The sequence below is a fragment of the Pieris rapae genome, chromosome 14 (genome assembly GCF_905147795.1).
Source record: "Pieris rapae chromosome 14, ilPieRapa1.1, whole genome shotgun sequence".
NCBI classification, from domain to species: domain Eukaryota; kingdom Metazoa; phylum Arthropoda; class Insecta; order Lepidoptera; family Pieridae; genus Pieris; species Pieris rapae.
The window spans coordinates 8567277-8589796 of record NC_059522.1 but is presented as its reverse complement, the minus strand read 5'-3'; the positions used below and the strand labels follow the sequence as shown (position 1 = coordinate 8589796).

The following is a 22520-nucleotide window of genomic DNA, read 5'->3' as shown; positions in this document are numbered from 1 at the left end:
GTCGCTACGCTACTGTTTAGGGACCAATTACGACCATTATAGCATGTCCCGGGACAACTGAAATATTGACCCCAAAACATCATTAGTTATCCGTTCCTATCTACACGCTTTAAATGTAGACAAACTAATGGATAGCGATCCATTTGGCGTGTAATTAATGTTGGGATTTGACAGTTCCTGCGGGTATAGTACCGAAATTGTACCGAAGTATTTGTTTGTCTAATAATTAAAACAGTGTAATAAGCATCTTCAAGCTGTTGATATAAATCTCTGATCGCTGTCAAGATCTAAGAATTGTGTGAATGGATTTTATCAAGCGGTTTTCCTGTTTTTATTATTAGTACAAATCAAATAAAATCAAAAATCATTTATTCATATAGGTAACATAATGTACACTTATGAACGTCAAAAAAGAAATATACATTAAATGATTCTAATTTTACATTTACTGCCAGTTCGCAAATCAAGGGCGTAGAACGGAAGAGAAGAACTGGCAATAAACTCTCCGCCACACTTTTTAATCACCAAGTTTTTTGTTTTACACAACGTTTGTAAGGAGCTGCAACCATTACACCATGTTCCATATGACATCTTGATTGAAGGAAAAATAAAATAAATTAAAAACAAAGATTTGTCATCTATCAGCAGGAGGCATATTGTATACATATAAATACGTAGTAGAAACAACTAATATCACCGCATACACGAATTCAAGTATGACCAGTCACCACAAGTAGCACCCGTTCACGAGTATGACGCATGGTCACCCATCGGCCCCCTCGCCATATTTTAGGGAGAGAGACAACTCTATAAGATATAAAATGTAGCTTTCCGAAATAACTTAGCAAAAATAGTCCGTATGTAGAACAAAACGTTCACGTTACAACGAGGTCGTTTCCTTGCTAAAGCATACTAAAAGCATCAAAAAATAGCAGCTCTAAAAGTGTTTGCTAGTATTGCTTAAAAACAAATCACACATAAATATGTCAAAAACAAAAACTTCTCCGTCCTTATGACTTGAATATATAGTATTTTTATGCGCAATGTCGCCTGTTTTATCAAGATTTAAATATATCAGAAAATAAATATATCAGTATTGGCCAACTGTCCAGGCAGGTTTTGCCGCACTTTGTGGAACCAGCTGCCCACTGAAGTATTTCCGAACCAATTCGAGTTAGGGTCCTTCAAGAAAGGAGCGTACAAATTCTTAAAAGGCCGGCAACGCACTTGCGAGCCCTCTGGCATTGAGACTGTCCATGGCCGGAGGTATCACTTAACATCAGGTGAAGGCTCATCTGCTTGTTTGCCCCCAGTTCTATAAAAAAAATGCTTCCGTCGTTCTCGTACACTCGAAAAGTTGAGCGCAATAATTAGTGAATACGTAGTAATATTCTAAACCCGTATCAAATTACATAATAGCGATACCGAAATAGGAAAATATTAATTAAGCAAATGTTAATTATTAATAAGTGACCTCGGTCCTACAAAAACACAGCTTTATCTTGCATGCTCTCTGCGCCGGGTTAACTTTTAAGGTTGTTCACGTTTATTTAATGTAAAAAGTTCACAATTATGTCTGGCTGCGGTACTCGTAAATTGCTATTTTTTGAAATTAATGAAGATGTTTCATGTTTCCAACTTTACGACTGTACATTTTGTTGGTTAGAGTTAAGATTTTTCACAAATAGGATGCTATGGAAATAGAAGTGGAAATAAACCTTTACCAAACCAGTTAAATGTAATGACCTAATTGCGTTCTATAGATTTAGTGCTGTTTTTGTAAACTACACGTATGGTCTAGTCTAGGTATCAACACTAGTTCATAACTTATATGAGTGTTATCAAGAAAGTTTCTGGCTATTGGTACTCCAACCTAAAGAACCCTTGATTGCTCTGAACACTGACTTATCCCAAAGCTTCCAGTGGCTAATATTCAGATCTTGTATGAGTATGATGTCATAGTCTGCAACAACTAAAGTTAATAAATTGTTTAAAATGAGTTTAGTCTGAATTGTGTCCAAGTGTTAAAAGAGTTTTAAAAACCATTTTGCTAATAAACGGCGATACTAATGAATTTTACGCGCAGTTTTATTACTTAAGACACTGTGACGAAACGTGAATAAGCGATAATTACTTTATATCCTTATCACTGAATTATTGCCTTGTCTAATTAGTGAATGTAGATAAGACTTCCTGCACACGGGCGGGATATGTGAAATTATGGTTTATTAAGGGCCCACAGAATCACCCAGAATGAGTCTGTCAATATCAAACTAATAAAAAAGGCCAATCAGAATCGAATATGCAAAAAATCAAATACATGAAAATAAGTTTACAAGACAGTTTAGTTAGACCATAATTTTACTGATGTCTACAGAACAAAGACTAACACCCATACCCAATAACCTATCTCAATCCATTTTTGACCATGTAATTTAGACAGCTTAATCTTAATTAAAAATCTTATGGTAGGTCGGATCGGTGTATGTGCATAGATCTTTGTATGAAAATGAATGTTCAACTGTGCCAATATCCTATCTTAAGATATATTTATATATTAACTAATTGACTTCGTAGGGTTAGGTTATTGGGATGCAAATAGGAGATCGATCGACTGTCACGGACATATTGAAAACAATCTGAGATTGTGGTTTAATTATTGGGTTCAGGCATCAGACGCTTCATGACCTTGCCAGCTGGTTAATTCTGTAAGAATGCCATATTTGGAATACTAAAAGTATGAAGGTGCAAAAAATATTCCTTAACTCGTTTGTCAAGTTAAATATTTACACGAAAAGTACCAGGAACACATAGCTCCTGAGAGCTTCTACTCAGACCTGTTCATACGAGTTGCTAGATCGAGACAGTTTAGAATCCAGTTCTTAGCTGTGATTGGTCAGGTCACAGCGGCCCGACGACTGTTTCATGTTTTTTTATTTATTCTTGCTAAATCGAGTAGTCACTGTAACAATCTTTTATAAGGAATACTTGAGTTCTATGGGTGTAATTGTGACTCGGGCTAACGTTATCGTATTGACGGAATGAAAAGTTTGTGGCGGTACCTAAATTAGTAAAGAAGTTTGAAAGAACTAAATTGATTGAAAATTAAACGGACTCACGCCCTTGGCTTATGAATGGCATCACGTTTTTTGTTTTGTCTTTGAAAGCGTCATCTTCATTGTTCTCTTACGTATGTTATCAAAAACCATTTCAAAATAATGATTCATTCTATTCAATGAATATGTGATGTGTAATTGATTGTGATAATAGGCATACAATTCAATTGGGAATAGATGGTTTATTATTGTAGGGGATATTTGGAGCTATGAAAGGCGTATTTATTTTATTAATACTTAAATAAATAATATTTGGTTTATTTCGTTATAATATTTTAATACATTATAAGGATCTGTTTGAGTTTATATTGTTTCAATCAGAGAGCTTAGTTTAAATATTGGACGTTATTTCATGTAACAGCAGCATCTGATGTTAAGTGATACCTATGGGCAATAACATTGCCAAAAGGCTCGCAAGTACGTTGCCGGTCTTTGTATCCGGTACGCGGACTTATAAAACACTCAATTGTGGAACCGCGGACGTCGAGGTGATGCTGGTGAAATTTCGTATTCAGCCTCGACGTCCGATTATGAAACTTATATGCAGGTGTTAATCCGATAATCCACTGGTATACTGAGATTCCACATATCTACGCAACGACATAATATTACATTTATCAATGCAAATAGTTACATAGTAGGGTCTAGTACATCGGTCAATTGATAAATTGGTATGGAAAGCCCCAACCACCTTATTGTATGTTAAATTGCATCTTTGTTTAAATCAAGCTTCAATTCCTCAAATAATATAAACGTTTTATGTAAATTTATAGTTATTTTATTGAGGGATACCCTGTCGTACTGTATTTGTATGTTGGAAGGCCCGTTCAAGGTTTATACGCGCAGTCTTAAATGCTAGGGTAATACTGATTTTGCTTTCATGAAGTAGGAAAAACATTTAAACACCTAGAAGGAAGTCGAGGTTAAAAGCACTCGTCAAGTAATGGTTATGCGTTCTAATGCGTACTTTGTTTAGAATAGATCGCTAGATATAAAACCTCGACGGAAGAGCATTCATAAAAAGCCTCGATTAACGAGAATCTTCGTGAAAGGTCAAATCAGGGTACATTCATACTGGCAGGTTGTTTATGCCTATTTATTTTATACTATTAGGTAAACGGGTCCAGAAGGCTCGCAAGTGTGTTGCCGGCGTGTACAATTATATTATTATTTAGGTACTATTCGCGCAAGTATCGGTGACTTTTGTATTGGTAATTTTACATTGTGAAATCAACTATGAAACTAAAATTGGTTGCTTCATAAAGGTGAATCATTGGCATATTATGAACCTTAAGTCTTTTATGGCCCAAACAAATTTCAGTTTAGTTAGCCAGCCAGTTGACAATGTTCCTAATTCAAATGTCACAGATGTCTTTCTACTTGGTTACTAGTACAATAACTCCTTTCAATATGGTCAGTTTACTGCTACTTTTTCATTATATCGACCCTATTAACAACCGCCGGTGTGTACGTAGCCTAGGATTCCTTTCTAGGAATGACGTCGGAATGAAACAAATTGCCATACAAGATGTCCGACAATTCTTAACAAAAACCTCCGGACCGTTACAGTCAGTATGTTGAGGTTGGAGCTTCGTCGGGTCACCGACCGTTACTTCTTGACCATTTATATAAATAGCATTGTCTTTGAAAGTATTGAAATATGAATAACTGTTTTTATCGTGATTCTTGGACTATTGTGTTGCGATTGTCTACTTTACTTCATTTGCGAATGTATGTAATTTTTAAACGGTACTGAAATCGAATTGTCCAAATAGTCTGATGATTTATAGTCCAAAGAATTCAATTATTCTTTGTTAAAAATATCTAGAGATCATTACTGATATTAAGGTTTGAAGATGTCCAACATAAGACATGTTTTCGGATTTAACTGTTGGATTTCCTATATACTGTTGTTATCATTACGATGAATGTCAGTTAAAGCATTGGAACATTACGTAATTAAATGATTAAATGTTACGTTGTTTTCATGCCCACGGGCTTCATGGTCATTGGCATTGACCGTAGCTTGATCGTGGTCTTGTTGTATGTTATTACGAGGCCCTGTTTTTTCATATTCGCTACGAACTTTAGTCTAAGTCAAGGACGTTTCACGTAAATTATTCTCATACGTACATTTCAAGTATTTTTGGATCTCTTTGCCTCGTCTGCAAGCTGTATCAGGTTTGTTTGGGACTGCCACATTTCCGCTTTTCTTACTTGCGACGTCTACTGGGTAAATGCTATTTTTACAGCTTTATCAGATGTTTCTTGTTCAATAAATTTAAATTTGATGTGCTCAGGATTATAAAACTTAACTTCTAATTCAAATTGCCCTTTGTAAGCTCCCATCTTGCTCAACGAATTTAATAGTTAATTCACTTTCAATTTTATAACAACATCGGTAGGCAGTTTTATGATGAAGCATCTTGTTTCCACTTAGCAGTTAAAGTTATATCCTAGAAAAAGTTTATTATAATAACAATAACTATGATAGTTCTCGCTTTACTAATTTATGAAGTTATAACTTCCTTTCTGTCTAAGACATGATTATACTCTTATTATCGTTAGATATTTGATTACGAATAATAACGACTAAATGTTATCTGCGTCCATTTTTTTTACAGGCTGTCCTTAACAGTTTTATCAGGCTGTTAAAACTTGATACTGTCGTTTCTTATTCGCTGATCTTTACATATTTTCTTTGTATATACGTCAAAAAATAAAATTATGTCAATTACCTGTCATCATAACTTTCGCCATTTAAAAGAATTCCGATATTCACTTTCCCGTGATGATTGGCTTCGTTATACAACACACGGTCAGCGGTCACAGCGCATTAGGAAACCTGTTAAAATCTCACCGCTATCGAGGTCTTTGATTAGTGGCATCTCCACTCGCCTTTATTGGATAACGCACGGTCATTGACCCGCGCCCACCTAGTCCATGGCACAGCTGATTGATATTGTGGCAGGATGAATAAATTATTTAGGAAAGCTATATGGCATACGTATACCTTTCCTAAAAAAATTAGCAAGCGAAAACTTTGGTTGAATTTCTTGCCTCTTTTCAGAATTTTTTGGAACCTAATTTTTATGAATTAGGTACATTGTGAATGATTGTATGTATTATATGCTTATTTCACAACATGCATGTTAAAGTCTGAGATACAATACTTTGAAAAATCTATAAAAACGGTTTCGCATTAATAAAAACGATATCAAGTGAACGGACACTAGAATAATATTATGTCTGTTTTATGTTCTACGTGCGAAATATTAAATACCGCTTAAAACGATACACGTTTAATTAGTTTTTTTATTAATACAATTAAATTAAAATTGGTTTTTAATCAACGGATGTCGCTGTAATTACATGATACTGAACGTAATATTATTGAAGTCCCAAAAGTACCGGCCAAACGACATTTCGCATTGATTGTCATGCACAGATTTATGTCCGCAATCATCACCAATTGAGTAATCGAATAGCGAACGGCGGGATGTTCTCATTGCGGTCGAGTTATTATGAACACAATGCGAGTCGTATTCCATCTTTTGTTCGTTAAAGCGCAGATATTTTAGATTGCGTAAATGTCTAATGTCAATTCGATTATCAGATTATTTGCCTACAGTACTTTGGAGCGACATTTATGACTAGGAAAACATTTTCTTTATGTGTTATGTTACATTGTGGTTTTTTGTTATTCAAATATAAACATGACAGTGTTAACTGTTGTGAAATTATGTGAAACATGTTTTCAGTTTAAAATTATGTTTGTAACATTGTCACCTAGATTTTGACATAGCTGAAGGTATAACTAATATATATGATTCCACGTCTGTACACAAACAAAATTTAAAAACCTTTTATCCTGAAATTCATTTTGAAAATGAAGTCTTCGATGATAAGTAAACTGTAACAGATCTTTTTTATAATTAAATATTTAGTAGGGTCGAGTTGGTTTACGAGTCAGTATAGAATACGAGAATTTTGTTGATAGTATCGTTTTAGCTTAGTTAATTATACATTCATATTACAATACATCTATAACATAAAAAAACCTCTTCACACCTCTTTATATCTGATATTCTACTCAATTCATTATTAAAATTACTGTTTCAATTAAAGAGAAATGCTAAGTTAAGATATGGAAAGGTATATCTAGGTATATCTATATTTATATTAATTGATTTATTGGCGTCGAGTTGCTAAAAGTGTCTGGCAAAGATTTTTGCTGACGTAAAACGAATTGTACACAGCAGGAATGGAGATTCATTAGTTTGATTCTTCTCTGTACGGAGCTCTCACCAGCTCATCTATGACATTAAAGCATGGCCGAGTCATTGTGAAAGCCATCGCTTTCGCTACAACCTTTGACCTTTCCAATAGGAGTATATTGGTTGTATGGAGCATTAACAAATTAAATATAGGAAATTGAATGAACATTTCTAAATTCAACAAAGAGAGTATTCGGCAGAGTATCACTGTTAGATATTCAACCTGGAAGAGGTTTTGGAATATGGGAGTTTTGTGTGTCGAGTTTTAAACCTTATATGTATATAAAATTCTCCTGTCACGGTGTTTGTGGTTAAACTCCTCGAAAACGGCTTTCCCGAGTCTCATGAAATTTTGTATGGATATTGGGTAGGTCTTAGAATCGGACAACATCTTTTTTTCATCCCCCTAAATGTTAAGCCCCTAAATTTTTTTTTTCAATTTTAGGTAAAATAAATTCTTTTATATTTTAGAAATTTTATGATACAGCATTAGTAAATACATATAACCCTAAATTTTCAACCCTTTACAATAAACTCCTATTTTTATTATAAATGATATACATGGAAAAAGGACGTTTGCCAGGTCAACTAGGATACTTACAGTTTGTTAGGGATACAGAAGATCTTTGAAGCGATCCCTGACTTGGAGTGTCGTTACCATATGATTGATAGTAGTGCGTCGTGTTTTACATCGTAGGATACGAGCAAACACGAGATTTCATATCAATAACATTTTCACGTCATCTCTTATCGACTCGGATTATACTTTTATTGGTACTTAAATCTGTTTGCCAATATGAAACAGATAACAAATTGGATAAAATAAGTGCGTATCGAAAGCAGTTGAATTCAAGAGGAAACGTATGGACTGAGATCCCATCGCTCGATTCTGGATGGCGGCAACCTCTGCTTGCCGCCGATTTTTCAACTTTTAACCATAATATAAAACTTTAATTTTAGTGACTATATATAGGTGACAAATATACCTACTTACAGCCGGCGGCAACACTCGTGCAGCTCACTGACAGGTGGTAACCATTTTTTTTAAAATTATTATATTATTTTCATTATTTCCATTGTAGTGGCATAAAATTTAATAAAAAAAAAATATGTCAGCAAATTAATTATGTTAACACTGCAACGGCTAATGTTTTAAAGGCCATATCATTATCGCTATCCATTGTTTTGTCAAAAAAGCATAACTCCAGAAACGAGCGATCGTAGCCTCTAATACTGTATCTTCTATTAATAGGCAAGACGTAACTAAACGTCTTATTAAAACCATAAAGTTATCATAATGTATGGTTATGCATTATTTATAAAGAAAGTCGAAACAATGATAATCTTATATAAAATATTTTTATCATTAAAATATTTTATTTTAAGGTGTTTTCAGTGAAAGTCTGGTAAATGATACGAAAATCGCATTTTTAATATTAATAGGATTTTCAAAGAAAAAAGCTTCTTAAAGAGGGTCATTTCATCGACTTGCCACTCTTGACCCACATTACTCGTGTATCGTGACTCGGTGACCCGAAAGTTGAGTATTTGTGACGAAAATGTATTGGAATGTAAAGCTCTCGAAAGCTGACGTGTTTTCCGATATAATGGGTGACTGGGATAATAACAAGTAACTATGATACATAAAAGATATGGATATATTTATCTTTCTATATATTGATCCATTTTATTAAGATTAATCTACTTTCCAAGCGGAAATTGAAGGATTATAAACCAATGGAATGAAGAGCCGATGAGATGGAATGGAATGGATGGCTTATGTATATACATATTATATTTATCATATTTAGTTTTTTGCAATTGTTTTTCCGAAAATCAAATTCAACACCTTTGCATGTCAAGCCACGTTACGTTACCAAAGCATTTATATACCACATATGCGGTTAAGATAGGAAAATTTACTGGAAATAAATAAATAAAAAATTAATAAAGTATAATTCTGTCCAAAATATGTTAACAGACAAAACTTTATAACAAAAATTCAATCATCGAATTAATCTTGTGCTTTTTTATCATCTTAATATGATAAACATTCAATTAACACTAACAAAAATTACTCATAAAAAACAAATCAACAAAATTCGGTGTAATTCAGTGCTTTCTACTGTTCAATATTGCCTCATTTATTTGCCATTGACAAACGTTCGCCGCCAGTTATTTTCTAATTTAGCACATTGGAACGATGAACAGTGCGTCTTCGTAACGCGGGCTATACTAGCCCAGTCATATTAGGGCTTTCACCTCGGAATGAAAGATAATAAGCTGCAAATTGGTATGAACCTTTGTTTTGTCATTCTAAATGTTGTCTCAAAAGTCACCATCGTTATCGTGTCCGCGTCTCAAGATATTCAAGGTCAAAGGTCACAAAAATCGGTTTTTCGCGAATATCTGGCTTCCTATCGGTTAAATGAGATTTGCATTTATTATAAAAGTTGTAGGCTATAAAATTCCCTACAACTTTTGTTTACACTTTTTTTTCATACGACCAACCGTTTTGAAGGTAGAGCGCGAAGTGCACATCGTACAGTCATATACGGCCTAATGCAAGGTCAAGCGTGAGTTATGGTTATCAGTACGTTATAAAGTCAATTATTTACTTGGAAATTATAATTATTAAACAATGCCTATTATTTATGTACTAACTATTAATTATTTATATTTAATTAAAGTAAGTAACTTGATTATTTATATATAATTATTCATATTTAACTATTTAAGTATAAAATATTATTAATTCTGGATTATATATTTTAGTTTTATTTTAAGTTAAAATGATAGTAAGAGTATATATTTTACACATATTTTTATTTATTATTAAATACGGCATAATATACATTTATCAAAATGTGAGTTCAAATATCAAAAGTATCTTGGTTGATTTTAATTGTAATGAAATTGGAAATGGAAGCTAATTATCTTCTTCTTCTTCGTCTTCTTCTTCTTCTTGTCGCTCAAAAATGTTCGATTCATTGTCATCATCCTCATTATCTGTCATGTTCATCTCCAAACCTTCCAGAATATCGGGATCATATGTATTTTCTTCATCGGGATTACTTGGATACAGTGAAGCGTTGAGGCAAGCTTGTCCGTTGCACTGGCCGCAAGCTAAAGAACATTGTAGCGCTGATTTTCTGCATCCACAGCGGGAACCACAACCATTTTTGCAATTGCAAAATATTACGTTTAGTAGTTCGGCTGGTGCTGGAGGTAATAACGTTCGTATGGGCTCCAGGATTTCATTTTCAAGCATCCAGCCCCATTCTTGAGGTTCTAAGTCCTTCCCTAACCACGTTTGAATCTGGTAGTAGACACGTTTTATGTGTTGATGAGCTGCTACACTTGTTGGTGGAAGTGTTGACAGTTGTACAGGTTTATTTAGTTTTGTAAATTTGATGAATTGCGTGTAGCGGAAATGATCAATGTTGTCCTCAGATTTTGGAGCATTATATAATGCCAACAAGATGCGCACTCCATTTTCTAATAATGTTTGTTTTGGGCAGAATTAATAATATTTTATACTTAAATAGTTAAATATGAATAATTATATATAAATAATCAAGTTACTTACTTTAATTAAATATAAATAATTAATAGTTAGTACATAAATAATAGGCATTGTTTAATAATTATAATTTCCAAGTAAATAATTGACTTTATAACGTACTGATAACCATAACTCACGCTTAACCTTGCATTAGGCCGTATATGACTGTACGATGTGCACTTCGCGCTCTACCTTCAAAACGGTTGGTCGTATGAAAAAAAAGTGTAAACAAAAGTTGTAGGGAATTTTATAGCCTACAACTTTTATAATAAATGCAAATCTCATTCAACCGATAGGAAGCCAGATATTCGCGAAAAACCGATTTTTGTGACCTTTGACCTTGAATATCTTAAGACGCGGACACGATAACGATTGTGACTTTTGAGACAACATTTAGAATGACAAAACAAAGGTTCATACCAATTTGCAGCTTATTATCTTTCATTCCGAGGTTGACCCCTTTTCTTACCTAATATGACTGGGCTATACGGGCTATAGGGCGTGAGATCACGTAGGCACTCGTGTTCATACTCGCGTTATGTAAAGTGATATCTCTATAGACTCAACAGGGAAAAGTTAAATAATTTTGTACAGAGGCATCTAGACAGATGTTCTTTAGTTATTATTATCAGTTTTGTTATTTTTTTTAATAAAATAAAGTACAGAAAACACAAAGTAGTTTTCACCTAGGTACCTGAAGGGCTACACTGCCGTATATTTTTAAATTCCTGAATATATTTTTTTTACAAAATAATAATATGTATATATATAAAATCGCTATGCTATTGTGTTATAATATGTGTATTATTTTTAACTAAAGAGTTACAAATAAATATAATATATAGTGTATTATACAAACCGGGTAGTGGCCGACTTGAATAGGTTTCCGGAATGTGTAATCAGTGCACCATCATTGAACTCTTAAAATAGATTGGATATTTTCTCCAAATATCAAAATACGCGAGCATCAGCTATGTGTTTATATACATAATAATAAGAATAATAGAGCAAATATTATGTTTTCGAAAGTGTTTTTATTTGTATGACGACCACATTGTTTATGCCTTCAAAGATAGGCCTCTTAATTACATAAAATTTAAGTATGGACAAATATTCTTCTGATTAGAATCTAAACACCATTGGTTAACTAAATTACGTAGTAAAGGTTGTATTGTTGGAGGTTATTCTCAGGTTTTCTTAGTGAATATTATAATCTGTGGCAGTTTTAAGCCACCGGGACTTGTGGTCTCGACTACAATAGACCACGCCGTTTGCTAATGGAACTGCATACCACAAATGTACGAGCTTTGCATTACAAGTTTTGAAGATAGCTTTCTTTGTTATTTCACTAAAAGTACATTCAGCTAAGGGCGACTATAGTCACGTAAAAATGTTAAATAAAATGCTTAGTGTAATCATAATTTATAATATGTATTGTTTAAGTCACATAAGAACAAAAATATAATTTGTTTTGTTTGAATTGCAGGAACACGCGACTTCATTGGTTTGAGTTCAACTTGGCGTCATAAATAAGGTATGTACAGGATGAATGTAATCTATATAAATGCTGTTTACTGCATCCGGAGGTTAAAAGTAATTACATTATTAATATCTACGTTATTCGTTTAATGGCGTAGAAGCGGCATTTTGTAAGATATAAGTTTTACTACTCGATCTAGGACAGTACGACCTCGTTTAGCCAATCTCTAATAATTTATATATATTTTTTAAATTTCGAACGTTAAGGCGGATGAATATTTAAATTTCGAACGTTGAGGCGGATGAATATTTAAATTTGGAATAATAAGATTTATTATCTATTTTTTATATCGAACTCACTTTAATAAAATAACAGTAGTTAATACATGTAGATAGAGGGAACAGGAGTTTTGAATTGATTGTGGATTGTTAGAGATAAAAGAGATTCAACAAGAATTGTTGAATATGAACCATGCAATACAAGACAAGCTTTTTATGTACTGAATTACAAAGTACTGCAATGAACAGGTGCATCAATGCATGCCATAGTAGGTTTGTGACTTAATAAATTTTATCAACTTAATTTCTCGTTATTATATTAAATTTGTAAACTGAAAAAAAATCTGTGAGAAAAATATAAAATACAACACACACAAGAAAAGAGCGTACCAATTGCTAGAAAGCCGGTAACGCACTCGCGAGCCCTCTGGCATTGAGTGTCCATGGGCGGCGGTATCACTTAACATGTTTTTAGAATTCTATCGTATTAGTAATTACTGTTAAGATAGAAAAATGTAGTGAAAAAAAAAAATTAAAAAAAAAACATCAGGTGAGCCTCCTGCCCGTTTGCCCTCTGTTCTATAAAATAAACAATACTAGAACAGAGTGTCATTCCAATTTTTATAAATAAATCAGTGGCGCTACAAACTCTTTAGGTCTTGGCCTCAGATTTTTGAATCTGTTTCATGATCATTTTTAAATCTAATGGGCAAGTAGGTGATCAGCCTCCAGTGCCTGATACATGTCGTCGACTTTTTGGGTCTAAGACATGTCGGTTTTCTCACGATGTTTGCCTTCACCGTTCGAGCAAATGTTAAATGTGCACATAGAAAGAAAGTCCATTGGTGCACAGCCGGGTACCCTACGACCACCGGTATGAGAGTCGCACGCTGAAGCCACTAGGCCAAGACTGCTCAAGCACTATTATTTTATTTTCCCATACGTAGCAGTTAAGTAAATTAAGTTTAACGATACAATTTATTTTGCACATTCTACACGATTATTTCTGTCCAAATAATATTGCGAACTCGCGCACGTACCGTATACAAATAACTAAATTCATAAAATCTACTTAATGAAGATTACCATTGCAACTTTAACCCACCTTCATGCTCATTTTAATGCAACATTTAATTAAAACTGCATAACTTTTCGCAGAATGTTAACGCTTTTTCTATTTAGATATATAGTATGAGCTTTCATGAAAGGAAACATTTCAAAACTCAATTAATACAGCGCTGTATTGAAAGCTACTGTTTAATAATTTTTGTATTATAATAACTATAAGTCAAATAAAGTAGTGTATGCCTAGTGGATTCAGTGATAGTCTCTATGCCACTGGATTTTTCCTACGCATTCAAGACTTGTGTAAATTAGAGATGAGAGGAAGTTGTCATATCTAAGACACAAAACCCAACGCGTGTGTGATTTACAGAAGGCCGTGCATATTAAGAAAGTTATCTTCGAGAAAAGAATACAAAAAATTTAGGTATTCTATGCTATTTGTCGTAAGTCTCAACATGATCATCATGACTTCCAATACGAAGCAACAATGCGTGAACATTTTAAACAATTGCTTGACCTCATGGTGGCTAGAACTATCATTGGTCAAGGGTGCGTTCAATTGTGGTGATCAGCCCATAGTGGTTATTTGTCAAACCGTACTCTGGGTATGGCTACAAAAAGTAGCAAGGTTATGTGGGATTGGGAATCACACTAGAATCTCTAGCTAGAGACCAGGTGTGCAATCCCCATTAAAACCACTTCATGTTACAATAAGGCGGCATCAAAGAAGCCCTGGGCTCGCTTGCAGTACTGTACACAATTAACCCCTGGGCAGACTTGCTGAAAAACAAAATTCATAATACACACATATGTATATAGTCACACTACTTAAATTATACCAGTCTACGTAGAAATATAAAGTCATAAAAAATTCTATTATTTCACGTGTAAGAAGTGGGTTTACTAAACTTATGAATTAAAATATTATACGATTACCTAATATTTTTTGACGTGGATTTCCTCTTTATGCCCGTATGTTTGATAGTGCCGTGAGCTTATCTAGCGGTCACTTTTTTATATCTGGACACACACGCTAACTTGTTTGTTCAAATTATCGTAAAGCTTTGTGACCTACTAGAGAGGCCTCTTAGTAGTAACAGTTTATATTCTTAACTGAGGTCTACTAATGTTTGTTAGTTTTTTATGTGTTTTTTATTCGGAGCACTGTTTGGAAAGTTATATTATTTGTTTTAAAAGGATTTTAAGTAGTTTTGTGTTTGGGCGTCAACCGCATTTTTTTGCCTTAGTTTATAGATTAACGCACTCTCGTACCAGGCAGTTATAGTATATTTAGCCAATAAACACATAGAGCCTGAAATATAATACATTATACTTGTATTATTAATACTTATTAATTAATTGTATTTACATTTTACCCCCTTAAGAAACAATAATAAAAATGTAGTTTGGTAAATAATAAAATTATTCATTTAATATGAAATATAAACAAAAAATGCACAAAACAACGCTTTTTTGTGTTGATAAATAGATTATAAACACGGAAAAAAATTATTTTAATTCAATTTCACTGCAATTCTTGGCGTCCTAATGTAAATTTTATGAGAAATGCGACGGCAATTTAATTCCTCTTCAACTTCATAAAGTTTTTTTGTTATGAAGAATGTAGGTTTTATAAAAGGCAAAAGTTGAATGAAAAACCTTGACATTTAAAGTTTTTAATTAATATTTCCATTACGTTTAAATTAAAACAAACAGGTCGCTTAGTAGGATTTGGATGGACGCGTCCGGACGTACTTAAATGGATAAAGAATTTAGCGTCAATATTGATTTCTTATTAATACATTGTTTTATTTAATTCGGGTTTGTCACCTGTTCTCTTACGAGTATCGAAATTAATATAAATTTATCGTTATCACAGTTATTGTCGTATTTATGATACACACACGTGAATAATAAATTTATCATAATAGGGACGTTTTAAAGACTCTTGTTGACATAATGGGACTAGATCTTAAGTATTTCCGAAACTAGACCCTTTCAAGAGGAAAGGGTTCCTTAATTGAGAATTTGCTTACCTCCTGGTCATACAGATATCCATAGCTATTTGTTAGCACTGGCCGTATTTCACCGACTGTTTGATTTTCCTGTAGTACGCTGCAATAACCTATTCAGCGCAGTTTGAAATAAAATAACGCTCTTTAGCGCTGTGTTATTAGAAAGTAGCGAAACGCTAAAATAATGTGCACATCTTTAACAGTTCATATGCAGTATTATGTAACTGCTTGTGCAAATCCTTTCACCAACTCATTAAATTAAGCGGGCTAGATCTTGCGTATTTTGTGAAAACAATATAGATCTCCAAGCGATAGAGACGTTAACTTCCAAATTAACTCGTCAATGTAATTGTATTGTTTCTTTTAAAACTGAAACAACGTTAATTAATCATGAAAAAGTAAGAGTCTTAAAGACTAAAAACAGTCTACAAATTCTTAAAAGGCCGGCAACGCACTCGCGAGCCCTCTAGCATCGAGAGTGTCCATGGGCGGTATCACTTAACATCAGGTGAGCCTCCTGGCCGTTTGCCCCCTGCTCTTAAAACAAAAAGTCTCCTAAATGTGATAGTCGCGGAAATAGTCCAAGTGATATTTTGTCCATGTGCACTACAAGCAAACTAGTTATTCATATACAAAGAATGCCATCGTTGACCCGGATGTGAAGGTACGGCAAAGGTCGGGTTGCAGCGCTCTGGCTATGACGTAATAATATCATCAAACCTGTTCGTCTTTCATTAAAATTTTCATGAGACTCGTTTTAAATTAACTAAAAAGGTGATATTTTCTAGTTGCCTTTAAATTCAAAAGTCATAGCCTATATTTTTTTATTAGTTAGGATTTTTATTGGTAAAGTTTTAATATTCTTGCACATTGCTACCTTAACGGTGCGTTTCCTTCGGAGAAAACACTTTTTACCGGATTGAAGCTATGTATTATTAGACTTATAATAATTATTTAACAATTTTAAATTCTTCCGACGTTTCGCGTGATTTTTTTTTATAGAACAAGAACAATTTAAAAAAAATTCCTTGCCAGTGGTATAATCTGTGAAGTGTTTATCGCTTATGTATTGGGTTGATAGAGGGAAGACGGAAATACATTTTCTGGAATTTCGTTTCGTTTTTCATTTTCGTTCTTTTCACTCGTACAAAATGTAAGCTAGTACGCAGCTTATACGCAGTGGTCGATTACTGTTTACAGCGGCGAACTGATTTACTATAGAATATTAAAGTTTGCTACACGGGGAAATTCCTCGGCGAAATTTGTTGCTGACTTCAATCTGTAAAACGTCAAGAAACCGTCATGCAGAAATCTTTTTGATTTCTATCAGGTATCAAAAATAATTCCGTTCCCAAATTAGTGGCGACAAAAAAGTGCCGCCCTAATCTCCATCTTACTCAGCCTGCTGGTAAATGCACTACAAATCATTACATTTTAATTTTAAATTAAACCCTGAGTTGTGGAATCGGATCAAGTCCTTTATGATGGAGGTTGGAATCTGTGGCATATTCATCATGCTCCAATTCCGTGATTTATGCTAATATATTGCTACCTTGATGTAAAGAGATACAAATTGTATCTTCATAAATAAAGGCATGGAATTGAGATTGATGTTAGGGGTCATAATTTGACATTTAGATTGAATTTATTAGCGCGACCTTTTGATTTCGCTTCTTGAATACTAGTTTAATTAATTTTCATTTTTGATTATACAACGAAGATTCTACAGCTGTAAACAATATGAATATTTCTGTTAGGGTTTGAGTTGTGCTGTGTTTTGAATTATTGTGAGTACAGACGTGACCGGAGACAATACTGTAAATACAATAATAATATGCTAATGATTTAGATAAGATATTTTTTTGTATTTATGTTCGTTAATACAAAATTAACAGTAGAAGTGAAACATGAAAATTTAATTATTTTATCACTTAGCCTATATAGATCCACTTTTAGTATTAGTTAATTATTTGTACACAAGCTTAAATCATTAGAAATTACGTCTTAATATGTGATTGTCTTTGTTTGCCTGCTTTAACAAAATAATTTATTCACATTCTTATACCTTCAACTGTTTAAGCGTTTCCACGACCGGCAACTATTTTATTTAAGAAAAAAAATTAATGTTTGTTTTTGTTTTAAAAATTGCTATTCATAATTAATATTATATAATTTCGTACTGTAATGATGAGAGAATAATTGATATCACGCCAGGATTTTTATGATTAATTCGTTACAAACGATACAAAAATGTTCTTTCTTTTTTACTTTTTTTATAAATACAGGAGCTATTTAAGGTGTACTGTTATAAATGCTTTGTTTATTAACGACTGAAGAATACGATGTTTAAAATTCGCCGCGTATGTTTCTTGTTTAGTAATAATCGCAAATTGATAGTGATTTCAGTTATACAACGCGTATGCAATTGTAATGTAACTGTATTAATTGCTTATTCAATACACGCATCAATCATATATCTGTAACACTTTTTTATCTTTAAAGGAAATAGCTATTCATGCCTAAATATCGCTTTCACCATTACAAAGAAATAAATAAATAACTTTTAAGTAATATACACACTAAACGGAAAATTTAGGTAAAGTGCACTCCACACAAGGATTCCCTGTGTTGTGAGACAGGCTCTTCCTCTTGATATGTAGGCTGTATTTTACTTAATGATTTCTACATAACACGAATTTATAATTAAACTAGTTTTGCAAAATAATAATATTTTCTGTATCAGGATATGACAGGTTCGAGATTTTTGATAAATATTGTAATGTGAATTTCGAAATGTAAATGATAATTTTGAAAAAAAAAACATAAAGGAAGTGGGCGGTCAAGTTAAGATGAAAGGGTATCGGAAGGAGAAAAAGCGTTGGTTTGCGATGTGTTTGATGTGGTGTGGTCGGTCTTTGTTTTCAAGAATGTCTGCATATTGATATAATAACTTGCATATACAGAATTTACTCTTTATGTTCACATAGATTCTGATCTCAATAATGACGCGTACGGCGCTATACCAAGGTCAGGGCTTTATCGCGACGGAGAGCTACATTGAATTTGCATAAAAATGCAGGGATTTGTATGGCTTGCATGATTGAAAGTTACTGACGCCCGAACCCAATAAATAATCCACAATATTGATCCGAAATCAGACCGTGACAGTCGATCGATCTCCTATCTAAATCACAATAGCCAAACTCCGTGAATTTAGACATTAAGGGCCTGTTTCACAATGTCCGGATAAGTTCCAAATAAGCTATTTGTTACTTATTTGTAGGATAAACAGTATTTTTGCGTTTCACGACTGTCAGATAGCGCTATTTGTCATGAAATGCCAAGTATCTTATTCGGAACTTTTATCTTTCGAATAATTTATGTGTTGCATAGCTATTTGGCACTTTATCCATACATTGTGAAACAGGTCCTAAGAGTTGATGCACTATAATGCCGTTCACTGTTTGGTACGGACCCATATCTGGTCAAATATTCTTCGTATATAATTTGGATTATACCGGAAACTTATAACGGTTAGAATTCGTGGGTTATGCGTAGTTTTTAGACATCGACTGAACCGCGAACCGTTATTGGCTTATTTTATAAAATAGGGAGAATCACAAGAAGCTCACCTGAGGCACCCATGGACACTTTCATTGCCAGCAGGCTCACAATTGCGACGCCCGCTTTTTAGGAATGGTACGCGAATTTGTCATAGTGTTAATTTAGGGATTTAACAAGCTAGGTATACTTCACAGGTACTAGTTAGTTTTTATTATTTTTCCTTTATTAAATTAAATAAGTCTTCCCCTACCATTTTATAATCACTCTTAGTGTGTGTAAAAGTACATAACACTTACGTACTTCTATGGCCATGAACGAGAAATTTATACGAATTAAAATCAATTTCTAATTTTTAAAATTATGCAAATTGAAAACATATAGTTCGCCATTAGCAACGAATTTAAATTCATAGCTCTGACATTTGAAACAGAGAAAGTGCTTTTGAAAGCTGTATATCGCTGTTAATTTATGAAAGATGCGAATTAAATATTGTTTGATAAGATCGGCATGATGAGACTCATTAACATGATTTATGGCTACGGAAATTGTATTTTGATGGTTTCCGTTTGCTATATTACTCTTACCAAAGTACGCTCGTAGCCCGCGTGGATTTTGTCAAGATTCAGACCTTTTCAACAATAATAATATTGCAACTGATTGACATAAATAGAGAGTGTTCAGAGTAGCGGATTAATTTCTGCAGCTGAGTTTCATTATCGGATGTCAGGGCAAGAATAGTAAATACCACCCGTATCACCTCAACGTCCATTTACAACGTATAGTAAGCAAGTTTTTGCCGCGGACCACCACACCAGCTGTCCAGTGAAGTTTTTCCGAACCAATGCGACTTAGGGCCCCTGGTTCAAATAGCGTACCAATTCTTAAAAGACAGATCCTTTTGGCAATACGAGTGTCCATGGGCGATGGTACCACTTAATATCGGGTAAGCCTTCTGCCCCTTTTCCCCCTGTTATATATTAAATCTTAATTAATAATATATGTATAATATTTGCATTATATATGTATAATATTTGCATTTATTAAATTTTATTTCTAATTAGTTTTACCCATAATAAAAATAAAAAGCGTCTTAATTACTTTTCGAAGCGATATTTATAATTGGTGTATTAATTAAATACAGTATTTATTGTGTTATTAATCTGGTCTTATGCTAGTTGGGTTGACCCAGAACATGATGTTCAACTCAATATTAGAAATAATAATACTACTGGGCCAGAATCAGTGACTCGTTAATATGTTTTATTCAATTATATGTTTATCTTTATCAATAAGCATTCAAACAGAAAACTCATTATACGTTTAAGTAACATTACAGTGCGAATCACGAAGATAATAAGCGAAAAACGTCGCAAGAGTGAAAAGAAAATTATTTTTAAACGTAAGAAATGTTCATTTGAGTTCCCCGGTAGATACCAAGAGAAAATTCAGTTTGATTGCGTTCTATGAAATAAAAGAAAATGAAAACCCTTGCACGGGAGAGTTGAACTGTCGAGTTTCATAACTGCCTCTCCTTGCACCGGTGAGGATTAAATTAATAAGGCGACTTCAGTTTTCAAGTCGAAAATTAATTTAAGGTCGTAGAGTTTTGACGTCTTTGATAAAATTTGTTTTATATGGAATATAAGATACAGGTATCACTTATTCCATTTCATTAAATATCAATCAGTAGATATACTCATCGGCAACGAAGACAGAGGGTGCAGGCCGAGAAAAAAGCCAGCGTAAAAAACTCTCGGTACTCTTTTAAAATAGCAAATCTCTCCAACTCTGGCAAACAGTGAAGTCGATCTGAATGGCCGTCGTGCATAAGTCGAACAAATTCAAGACGTACCCTCCACACATAACCGACGAGCATGCATGGTGACTGTCATGAAACTGATTGAAGCGAGAGAAGATAGATGTCAAGACGTAGCAAGTGGAAGATCCGTGGTCTCTACTTACCTTCGAGAAAAATAATTAAAAAAAACTATATTATTGGTAATTAAGAAATAATAATAACTTTAACAATAATAATTTTGTTTTAATGTTTGAATGCTTGTGGTTGTGAAATGCTTCCAAAATGCCGCTTCGTTTCCGGCCCTTAGAATATGTAGGCAAGTTCACATTTCAAGTGCGTCGTGCTTGCGTATATGTCATTTACTTGTGGCGGCGTCCATGCGTCCGGTTGTCTCACTCCCTGAAACATGGCGGGGCGGCCGAAGACTGGCCATGCGTCATACTCGTGAACGGGTGCTACTTGTGGTGGTACAATTATATGCATTTAAAATGTATCTCTTTTTTGACGTTCATTAATGTACATTGTGTTATACATATGAATAAATGATTTTCAGTTTGAATTTGTAGAAATAGTTTACAAAAATACCATTGCAAGCGTCGTTAAGGAATAGTTTACGATTTGAAACGACTTATTAATTTTTGATAGCACATAGGTATCCTGTAATTATACTTTAATGGAGTCGTGCGTATCTGATTGAATTAAACAAAAATCGACCCAAAACCATTGGAACTGTGTCACGTGTGTGTGCGTTATCGATCTTGCCAAGCCGTGGTTCGGCTAGTAATGTTTACCAATTCTTAGAATACTTTACGACCGAGTCTGACTTTGAAAACGTTATAAATATTCATTGGGGCGACGCGAGCTGACGTTGCATTTTTACTTGCTACTTGACGACACAATTTTGATTTCACGCCGAATGACTTCGGTGTTTTATGAAAGTATTTGTTTATATTAAGTGTATATTTTACGGTTACAAAAGTTTATATGTAGATGATTGGCTATGTTTTTATTTTTGTACACATTTTATACTAGGGATATAAGACCTGACTTTGTTTAAGTATGTGTATTTATTTATTTGGAAACAAAACAGATACATCTTTACAATAAAAACAAAGTTAAAAATAAAACATAAAATAAACGCATTGGATGTATCCACAATAGGTTTCACTAATAAAGATATGATACAGAGCAAAGCAAAACAAAACAAAACATGACAACGACACATATACATGTAAGAGTTAGGACATTAACAGTTGTTTTAAATTAAATAGACTCAAATATGCATACATTCGAGTACAAAAAGAACAAACTAAGATTGTATTTAAAATATACACTTAATTTTTTTTTAATATGTACAGAAAA

General features: G+C 33.5%; 1 protein-coding gene across 7 annotated transcripts in view; it reads left to right on the top strand.

Annotated features, from left to right (window-relative positions):
* The window catches only part of LOC110999218 (putative polypeptide N-acetylgalactosaminyltransferase 9), a 141734-nt gene that overhangs the window by 48693 nt on the left and 70521 nt on the right, over nt 1-22520 (top strand). For all 7 annotated transcript variants that reach the window (XM_045630996.1, XM_022268169.2, XM_022268167.2 and 4 more), the window contains one exon: nt 12445-12492. The gene's annotated coding sequence lies outside the window, so the exon portion shown is untranslated. The remainder of the gene's footprint in view (nt 1-12444; nt 12493-22520) is intronic.